Source organism: Etheostoma cragini, chromosome 19 (assembly GCF_013103735.1).
Source record: "Etheostoma cragini isolate CJK2018 chromosome 19, CSU_Ecrag_1.0, whole genome shotgun sequence".
Lineage (NCBI taxonomy): Eukaryota > Metazoa > Chordata > Actinopteri > Perciformes > Percidae > Etheostoma > Etheostoma cragini.
In genome coordinates, this window is record NC_048425.1 from 13,899,993 (window position 1) to 13,909,900 (window position 9,908).

General features: G+C 42.2%; 1 protein-coding gene and 1 long non-coding RNA gene across 45 annotated transcripts in view; one reads left to right on the top strand and one right to left on the bottom strand.

Moving 5' to 3' along the window:
* The window catches only part of LOC117934721 (receptor-type tyrosine-protein phosphatase delta-like), a 362,606-nt gene that overhangs the window by 76,559 nt on the left and 276,139 nt on the right, over window positions 1–9,908 (top strand). The window lies entirely within an intron of this gene.
* Window positions 774–9,908, bottom strand: part of LOC117934726 — an 18,342-nt gene continuing 9,207 nt past the window's right edge. The window contains exons 2-3 of the long non-coding RNA XR_004654559.1: window positions 1,562–1,564; window positions 774–786 (exon numbers count right to left, since the gene is read on the bottom strand). This is a non-coding gene — a long non-coding RNA (uncharacterized LOC117934726). The remainder of the gene's footprint in view (window positions 787–1,561; window positions 1,565–9,908) is intronic.

The window sequence follows — 9,908 nt, forward strand, 5'->3', positions numbered from 1 at the left end:
TTTATGGGTATACATTTAAAATGAAAACTATTTGGATGTCTTTGACACTTGTCATTTTTCTGACGTTTTTGCAACTTTTGCGATGTTTTTATCCATGTTGTTCATGCGCCTCTTCACATTTTTGTTGTTTTTGGTCTATATTTTTGAAGCTTTTTCTGAAATTTTTTTCAATTTTTTTTAGCCTTCTTTTAGCCTTTTTTCCCCCAGTGCTACAAAATTGATTCAAACCAAATGTAATGACAGTGGTGTACTGATTGTTTATTTTACTTTAATTACTTACTTTACTTCTACAATTTGGTTGCAAGAAACCCAAATTTCTAATATAGAAACCTTTTGAAAATGGGCCAAATTTGACCCAAGGACACCAGGAGGGTTAATTGATACTCCAAAATACGTGGAAATTTAAAAGCTAGGAGTCAATCACTCCTGACAACAACACTTTAACACTTTTTTTCTTCGCCATAATCGTGCCCTTCCTCTATCCAGGTCTCTCTCTTTCTCCAGCTCTCCCACTGTGACACGGCGGATTTGGCTCCTAGTTTGGGTCACAAAGCCCTCTCAGTGGGAGCGAGGAGCCAGTTGGCAGAGTCCTACACTTCCGTGAAACACACCTAGGTTCCTGCATGCTCTGGTAGTTCGCGCCTTTCATCCCACTCTCACCCTGACACAGTCACGTCCAGTGTAGACGACTATTGTCGGTGGGTCAGTCCCACCATGTGGGTCAGGGCCAAAACAGCATCATGCATCTTCTTATGTGTGAAGTCAACCCTGCCAGGAAGTATTGCTCTTTTCCGCCTCAGTTATTTTGTTCTCTCTGGCAATATTTGTGCTTATGGAAGTCTACTGGGGGATGCCATTGCCTTCCTCTGAATTACATCAGTGTAAAAGAAAACATAACTCACTGTCACTTTGTATTGTTGATTAGAAATGATTGGTTTTCACAGATTTCTTAAAGTGCAGTCATGCATTTTGTTGAAAACCAAAAATCTAAATGTATTCAAGTTTACAAAACTGCTATTGTACTCCAAAAGCTCCTCTATGCACACACACTCACACACATAACAGGGTTAAGTGTTTTATGACACAAACATTGGTTTAGCTATTCAGCTTAAAAGCCGCATGGATTGAATAGGCAGTCGGCAGAGCATTTGGATTCAATTCCTTCTATACAACTTTATTCATCTTCATTTAATGAAGAAAAAGCATCCTGTGAATTACAGCTCGAGTTGTCTACTTCAAAGGCTTCAGCAGAACAGCCGAGTTGGTAGCCTTGACTAGATCCGAGTTTACTTCTCTCTCTTTCTTAGATCCAAATTCAATTTATACAATTAAAAGTAATCCAGTGTAGTGAATGAAGGTAGCACACAGAGGTTTGATTAAAAGTTTAACAAAACCATGACAGGGAAATCGAATTAAGAACATGGCTGCTTCAGTCAAGCAAGTGCTCTGCTGTGGAAACTCTTGCTAAGGGAGCATGTGGTTGTGTGAGTGGACGCGCCTGTCCGTGCATGTGTACACGCGTGTACACGACCCTGCCATCTCAGTACACTGGATAATCCACATCCTGGACAAGCACAAACTGCAGTCTTCCAGAACACTGCAGGAGGTAATTACAAATTAGGCCAGCCCTTGGATCATTCTCCAGTGCATCCTATCACCCAGACTCTCCCTGGCCAAAACAGGCTTAGGCCAAGTGAACAATGACTCAAAACTCCCCACTGTGACAAAAAAGCAAGCAGGCGTCCTGCCCTAAGCCCGCTGGGGACTGGCGTCCTTGGTGAATGGCTTCCCGGTGAATTAGCACCAGAGGTCACTGGTCGGGGTTCATGCGGGGGGAGATTCTAGGGAGGTGTATATACGTTCAAGGGACTACAGTATGTGGTCGTATCTGCAACTTTAAGTCAATCAAATCCTTTCTTTTTGTGCTATCAAGAAAGAGGAATTTGTTGTGAAGGTTTGACGTTTGGTACTCGTCTCAACACTATTAGGTGTGGGAATAAATGTCTCTCTTCATCCGAAGACACGTTCTACACAGGCAGTGGCAGCTACGTCTCCCAAACACATCGGCAGATATCTGACTGTTTTGATGATCATCATCAAGTGTCAAACTTACATCTAGTCCCCTGACAGGATGCACACGCGGGCTCGTAGCAACTTAGGAAGCAAATGGCTCTTTTGTGAGGCACAAAGTGTGCGAGCGAATGTGTGTGAGCAAGCAAGACGAGCGCGCGGTGATGATTTTGGAGTGGGGCCGGTGAGCGTGCATATGCTGCTCGTCTTCACAGTCGTGAGGGCTGATGATGTGTTCAAGGTGGCACGACAGCTCGGGGATGACGCGCTGGGCAAATGCTAAGGGGAATACCAGCCATCGAGACGTTCCGGTTCATGAAGTGTGCAAATCAGGCGCTAGGTGGAAAGGGGGGGAGGTGGTGGTGGTGGTGGTGGGGGGGGGATGGAGGGACGGAGATTAGAAGGGAATGGAATAGCCAGGGCCAGGGCCAGACCACCTCATCTGGGAGGAGAACGAAGAGGGGATTAGAGGGATGGAGAGGACGGAGAGGCAGTGAAGGGGAGCAAAGAGGAGGGAGTAATACAAGTAGGGATACGAAGACAGAGAGAAAGCCAGAGATAATAGATGAGTGAAAGGATGCGAGGGTGAAGTGCAAAGTGACGGTGAGTTGATCGCAGCGACTACTTCCCAACACAGGCTGTATCTTCAATGGAGCAGACTCCTAGCAAACAGCTTAGCTTTGACTGCATTCCTCCAAGAGGATTTTTTTTTTTGGAGAGCTAGTTACGGCATGAATTATCAACCTCACAGAGCAAACACGATACATTACACACTCTGCCTTTGCCTCGGATGTGATAAACAAGTCAGTGTAAAAACTCGTCATGCAGGAGTATTTTGGCCTTGGGGCATCAAAAACAGAAAAAAAAAAAAAAAACACAGTCTTGCGTGTAACTGTAGTGACTTTTCTCAACACCCTGGCTTCAAATGAGTCTTTGTATGTTGATTTTTTTTCCCCCTCTCGCTCGGTTACCATGGCAACAGGAGTTGAGGATTAGGTTTTAAAAAAAGAAGCTTTTTTTAAGAGTTGCCAACATTCACAGACAAGTTCTTGGTTCTCTTTGCACCTTCATTTTTTCTTTTCTTCCCCCACCTCTTTCCAGCAGTTTTCTGGTGATTTTCAACTAACCAGATTAGTGTAGTGTATTAGGGAGCAGTGTTGAAGTAGAACGGGCATGATCCGTACCAACAATAGCGCCTGTCAATTTCACTTCTCTGAAACAACAAGACACCAGGGCACATTTTAATCCCCATGCATTAGCACTAAGTATATCAATCTGAGCAGTACATGTTTTAAAGGTCATGCAATTATGTGTATTATTATCATTTCTTATCTTACCATGGCATGCTATCTATCCTCACAATTTGAAGGCCTGACTAATATTGCTCATATTTTTGACTGATGATAATGAGGGACCCCTCCCTATTTTGTTAATATGAATGTGGAACCAAATGGGCAGATCGGCTGAGTGATTTTGTCAGGGCTAGGGTGTAGTGTGTATGTATATGTGTGTGTGTGTGTGTGTGTGTGTGTGTTTGAGGGGTGGCTTTGTGTAATGGTGCTTCTCTCTATTAGATCCCATGATGTAATCCATCTTCTGGATAATTAGCAATGAGGGGATAGAAGAGAAGGGAGGAGGTGGAGGAGCTGGCATGCACCGTAATAGATGAAGGCTCTTCGCCTTTACCCCGATGCAGGGTGTGTTTAATGGATGTGTGGCATGTTAAGTGTTTCATGACAAACACCGTGGCTTCCACATTGCCTGAATGCTCCCCGCTACTGTCTGAACACTTGCGTCCCTACTTCTTTCAGTTGTGCCAAGGCTTTGTCTTGTTATTGGAACGTAAGCTAGCTACTGACATTTGTAGTGTTTGTATTCTTCCATTGACTGGTTAAAACAATGTATAGTTAGATGCCACCGTAGTGATGCCATCTCCTTTCTTGTCTCCTTTTCTTGCATTGTTGCCATCACACACACACACACACACACACACACACACACACACACACACTGAAATGCACACCTGCACACACTGGAATGAAGACACAGCAGACTAATGGTACATTGTGCATTGCACAGTTTATAGGTAGTATAATGTAAGGTAAAGATAAGATCAAATAAAACTTTAAGATTCCCTGGAAACTTTGGGAGTTCCACATAGACAGCAAGTGGACGGAATATCAATGCGACGCCTCCAGCGCAATTACTGCTTCCACGTTCCATCGTGGGTCCCTTGATTGCTCCAAAGAGAGCTCTCTGACTTTCTGATTCGCTTATTGCCTCGGCTCCCTGGCGCCCAAACTACAAGCTGAGAGCATCAGCGTAAAGGAATCACATGTATTACTGGAGCCTGAGATTAAATAACAGCACACAGACATGGTGCTGACCAACGCCAAAATAAGGCTGCATGGGAATATGCATTGCGACGCTTGTTTTTTTTTCTTGTTCCCACAAAGGCCTTACAACAGGTGTACTTCGGGTCATCTATATTTAATATGAGTGGCAATCACAGGATGATTAATGTCCACCAGAGTGTGCACGTCCTTGTGTTTGTTCCATCAGCGATGGCCTTCTCTTTTGATTCAAACAGAGGTACTGCTTCATAAGACTACTCATTAAACCCAGCTGCATGGCTGTATGTATGTGTCCTCTAACATGCAAGACATTTTGTGGATGTCTGCAAGCTTTTGTGAGTGTATGCACTTTCGATTTGCGCCTGCTCCAGCGAGGTACTTGGCAGGACTCATGGGAGGAGTCGAAGGTAGAGGTCGTTTATCAAGACAGACAGGAGCAACACCCTGGCGTTCCTGGGATGACGGTGTTGCTGGGAGCTACGGGTCCCGCAGCCCAGATCCCTCTCTGATCAGAGGCCCAATTAAGCACCGTGCTGCTCCAGTCCTCAGCAGAGGCAAGAAAGACAACCTTTTGTTCCCTGGCCTTACATCACAGTATGAGACATGAGCCCAGGAGCATATCACGAGCTTTTGTACAGCAGGACAAAAAATGTATATGTGGTGCACTCTATATACAGTATATTTATCTGCTATATTCGAGAGAAGGGGCACACGTTTTACTATTTGTGAATTGCTTCATAACTATGTATGACAAGACAAATCTAAGGCAGAGACGGAATAGCATACAAATATGTTATAATACAATATTTACAAAGCAACACGTAAGCACAATCCAATCACAATTCATAATGTAAAGCAAGGAAATTATGTAGCAATTTGTTTTGGGGAAAACATTTTTTTTTTTTTATCCTTAGAAGGCCTGTATGTGTATGTGTTGTATGTCCTGTTCTCTTCCATCAGGGACCATGCTGGAAAAAAAACATGTTATCCCTTGGATCCTTTTGTCTTTCTATATCCATAAATAAACCAAAACCAAAGAAATGGCAGTAATTAGACAATACAGGCAAAAATAGCTGAGAGTGACAATAGAAAGCGTCTCATAAGGATCCTTCCATGCTTCAATACCACTCATCAAATTGCAGGTCCTCTAGTCATCCTTGTTGTTGTTTTTGCACCTCCCCCATACAGCAATAATGATCAATTCCAGCCCTCACCATATTTATTCATGAGTGTTTTACACCTGGTTCCTCTTTGTTGCCAATGCAGGTCCTCAAGTATTATGTGACGCCTTGCGTCCCACGCTTCTGGCTCACATGGCATTTCTCTCGTCTCCTTCTCACTATCGGGCTTTGTTGAACCTCACACAGGCAAGCTTTTCATGTGCACACACACAGACACACACTGCTTGTTCTCATTGGATAACATAGTTTAGATTCTCTACCCCAGCTCCACACTGAATCAGTTTTACCATGTTTTGGTAATGGCGGCCAAAGTGAAATGTGTGTACTTGTATTACTTTGCACACACAGGGCATTGGGTTTTCTTCTTTGTCAATTTATTTAAAAAATGTCACATTACTTTTCTATCTCAGTTCTGCATCTTCCTCTTGCTGTGTATGTGTATTGGCATGAGCATGTAGAGATGTACCCTCTTTATACTGTGTGTGTGTGTGTGTGTGTGTGTGTGTTTCCAAATGTATTTCTGTTTAATTATGAAATTGGGGACTATTTTATGTCATCTACCTTATGTTGTGTGGCATAAGTGCATGAATTGGTCCCGAGCATGTGTGTGTGTGTGTATATTTCCGGCGTGTGTGTAGTGATTCTAACAAAACAGTGTAAATCGCAATTTCCCCACTGGGGATCAATAAACAGCATAAATTATACATTATTATTATTATAAATAAATACATATTGTTTCAGAAATAATGCAAAAGAACTCCCCTATTAAAAAACTCTAACACTTATTTTACATTACTTCATTCATTGCCTCACTCACTCAGTTTGTGTAACGTCCTCCAAGTGGCCAGCAGAAGGTATTACACTCTCTCCAGAACTGAACAATAAATATTAATTCTCTGGCCTTTCTCTATGCTATATTGCTGGACAGTGTGAGCTGCATCACATCTGTGACTGTGTGTGTGTCATGTGTTTGCTTGCCTGTGTGTGTTTGTGTGTTTGTGTGTGTGTGTGTGTGTGTAAACAGCCAGAATGCTTGTCTGCTTTCTTCATCTATTCACGAATGCTTCAGCTCGAGTTGATTATCTTTCCATCTCTCTCCCTCCCTATCTCTGTCTGGCCCTCTCCTCACTTTTTCTGTTTTGCTTTCCTCCTTGCAAGACTGATGGGATGCACCATTTTAGGGCAAGCTCGGTGGTTAGAGTTTCCTCCCACTGATATGATTAGGTGTCATTAGCCGGTCAGGCTAGCCCGACAGCCAGCAAGTGAGAGAGCTCCATGGTCTATTGATTGCCTCTACTAGAGCCCTTAACCCCAGTCTTTAGCCTTGCTTCTCTCCTAGAAATAAATAATCCTTCCACGGCATCCGCTAGTGAGTTCAACTTATAATATTAAAGAATATTATGTACATATTTCTCAACAGGATGCATATACATCTATTCATCTACCTATTCTCGAGTCTGTCTCCTTGACTCTTTGTCTCGATGTCCTGCAGCCATCTCCTCCCTCAGCTGTGTGGTCGCTGAAGAATATGAAGTTTTAGCTGTGGCTGTCTCGCTGGGGAAATATAAGTTGACTGTCTATTGCATTACTGTTTCTAAGCCTCACATCAGGAGGTGTTCAGATTCCCTAAGGTAGCAGGAGCAGGGGAAATGGAGAAAGGGATGAAAGAATGTGTGTGCCGGTTTGTCTCTCTATGTGTGTGCCTAGATGTTTCCTCGTGCACATTATGGCCAGTACAGCCTCTTGTGTTAAGTTATGTGTCCAAATCTGGTATGATATCAATGTATACTGTGCATACAGTCTATACACTATACAGTAACCATTTTGTGAGTCTACTGTGCGTGACCTTTAAACAGAAGATCACCCGGCACTAGCAGGAACATATACAAGCATGAACAAGATACAGAACTAAACGGACTTTAATGTGATTTAATTGTTGGTGCCTTGACAAGGTGGCTCTAGTACTGCAGGTGCAGCTGCTGTCCTGAGATTTTCAAAGACGTTGTTGTTTGTGGAAAATGATAGATAGTTGGATAGATGGAGGGATGGATGGACACCTAATTAATCCTGATGGAAATTGTAGGCATCCAGTAGCAAGACAACCATAGCACAACAAAAACATATACACACATATCACACAAATCACAGAAATGCAGTGACCATAATTAGAGATACTATAGATACTATTGTAGACTGTGTGCAATGATGATGGTGCAAAAATGAAAAAGGGATTGAACAGTGAAGTAGATCATGATAAAAATATGACTGACTATAAAATACAAACATAAAAACCTATAAACTGACTGAAAATGAACATTATGTAACAGGGAATAAGATATAGCTTTAATTTTAACAGAAAAAACAAGTATTCAGCAGTTTTTCCTGGGATTAAACAACTTGCCACTGAGATATGTCAGAGGAGAAGGTAACAGCCTGCAAATAATAGCTCAGTGCAACAGCGAGCGTCTCTCACGTTATCGGACCTGTGTGTGGCTGACAGAGGCGGCATGCCAGTACACGTGATCACCACAACAGGTTCAAATACAGCACCAAAACATGCATTTGTCCTGCGTTTTGTCAAAAGGAAGAACATGGATGAAATGGTGCAAAGAGTATTTTCTTGACACATAAGACTTCAGAATTCAATTCAAAGTGAGGGTCATTGTAAAGCCAAGGTGTACCCAAGCATTGTTGATGATAAGTTGCTCTCCTTCTGGTTTCTAATGACGCCCTACGTGACAAAGCTTTCATTATCCGAAGAAGGTTTCAGGGTCATGGCAATGAGTTCAACTACTGCAAGCTTCCATATTGTCCCCGAACCTCAACTCAATAAGGATCTGCTGCTTGAATCTATGAAGCACTTCTGTGTCATTTTGGTGCATTACGTAAATTACACTGCATTGGAATAATATGTAGGATAACACAGTCATGGTATTTGAATGGCATAATTAAATAGCCTATATGTATTTCACTAAAATGCTAAAAAGGTAGTTATCAATGCTACATACATGCTAATATATGAGGGCGATAGTTTTTAAATTGGCCATTGTAATGAGTCGATTTAACACCTTTGTGATCATGCATATGGCTTTGAAGTCTATTTAAAGAAAAGGGATGTACGACATCTTGGTTTGACATGAAAGTCAAGTGTCAAAGTAACCAGTGTTGGAACAAGTACTCAGATCCTTCAACTCAAGTTAAAGCATACAACAATGAAAAAAATATTCCTTTATTGTAAATTCTACTTGATGTAAAAGGGCCAAGATTGGATCAGTGAAATGTACTACGAAATCTATCACAAGATACATGTAAGGGGTCGCGAGATGATTAATGGGAAAAAAGAAAGCTCTGTTTTGGGATACTGCTCTAATTTTTAGCTTTTTTAGTGATAATTTATATTTTATAGGACCACAAACCACAAAGGCAGGGAAGCACTTGGTTAATCTTTAACAATGTGTTGCATATTAGAAACATTTCACATTTCGTTAATGTTAAAATCAATTATTTATCAATTAATCTACCTTATAACTACAGTTCTTAGATAAATGCAGTGGGGTGTGAAGTGCACGACATAGCTGTAAAATATAGTGGAGTAGAAATAGAAAGAAATAGGGGGATGATGTGACGTGTTGCGGTCATTAACTAGTCCACCTTTATATGTATGGAGTACGCTCCACCACCATTGTCAGCAAATGACAAAACCCAAAGTCTCTATGTGAACCCTACCTGAGTTTTCTCACCACTCTCCAGGTTGATGTGCCTTCTCCTCTCTGATTGAATATCTATTTCCAGCAATCACAAATGAGGTCTTCAACTATTTGGCTTTACTAAATCATGGTAAGCACTTTATCCAGTGTCCTATAAAAGGCAAGGACCAGCGTTACTGAGAGCGCTCAGTGCAGCGCTTTGACGCTGAGTAGCAGCTTAACAGGCTTATAACGGAGCAGGGGAGCGAGTCAATCAGTTGCTATTGAGTGACTCTGTAATGGCCAGCCTGACCATCACACTCCCCAGAGAGCCAGTTTTGTTTTCCATTAAGACTGTCATTACACAAGGAGGCACGACACAGCCTCCGAGTTAGCTGTCTTCTGTGTGCATCTGAAAGACAGAGAAAGGAGACATGAACTTGGAACTATGGCTAACTTAATACTTAATGTGGACATATTATTCTTTTTTTGTACTTTCTGTCACGTCTACAACGTTAAGTCGGATTTTCATGTTAAACATACACTCACCGGCCACTTTATTAGGTACCCCATGCTAGCAACGGGTTGGACCCCCTTTTGCCTTCAGAACTGCCTCA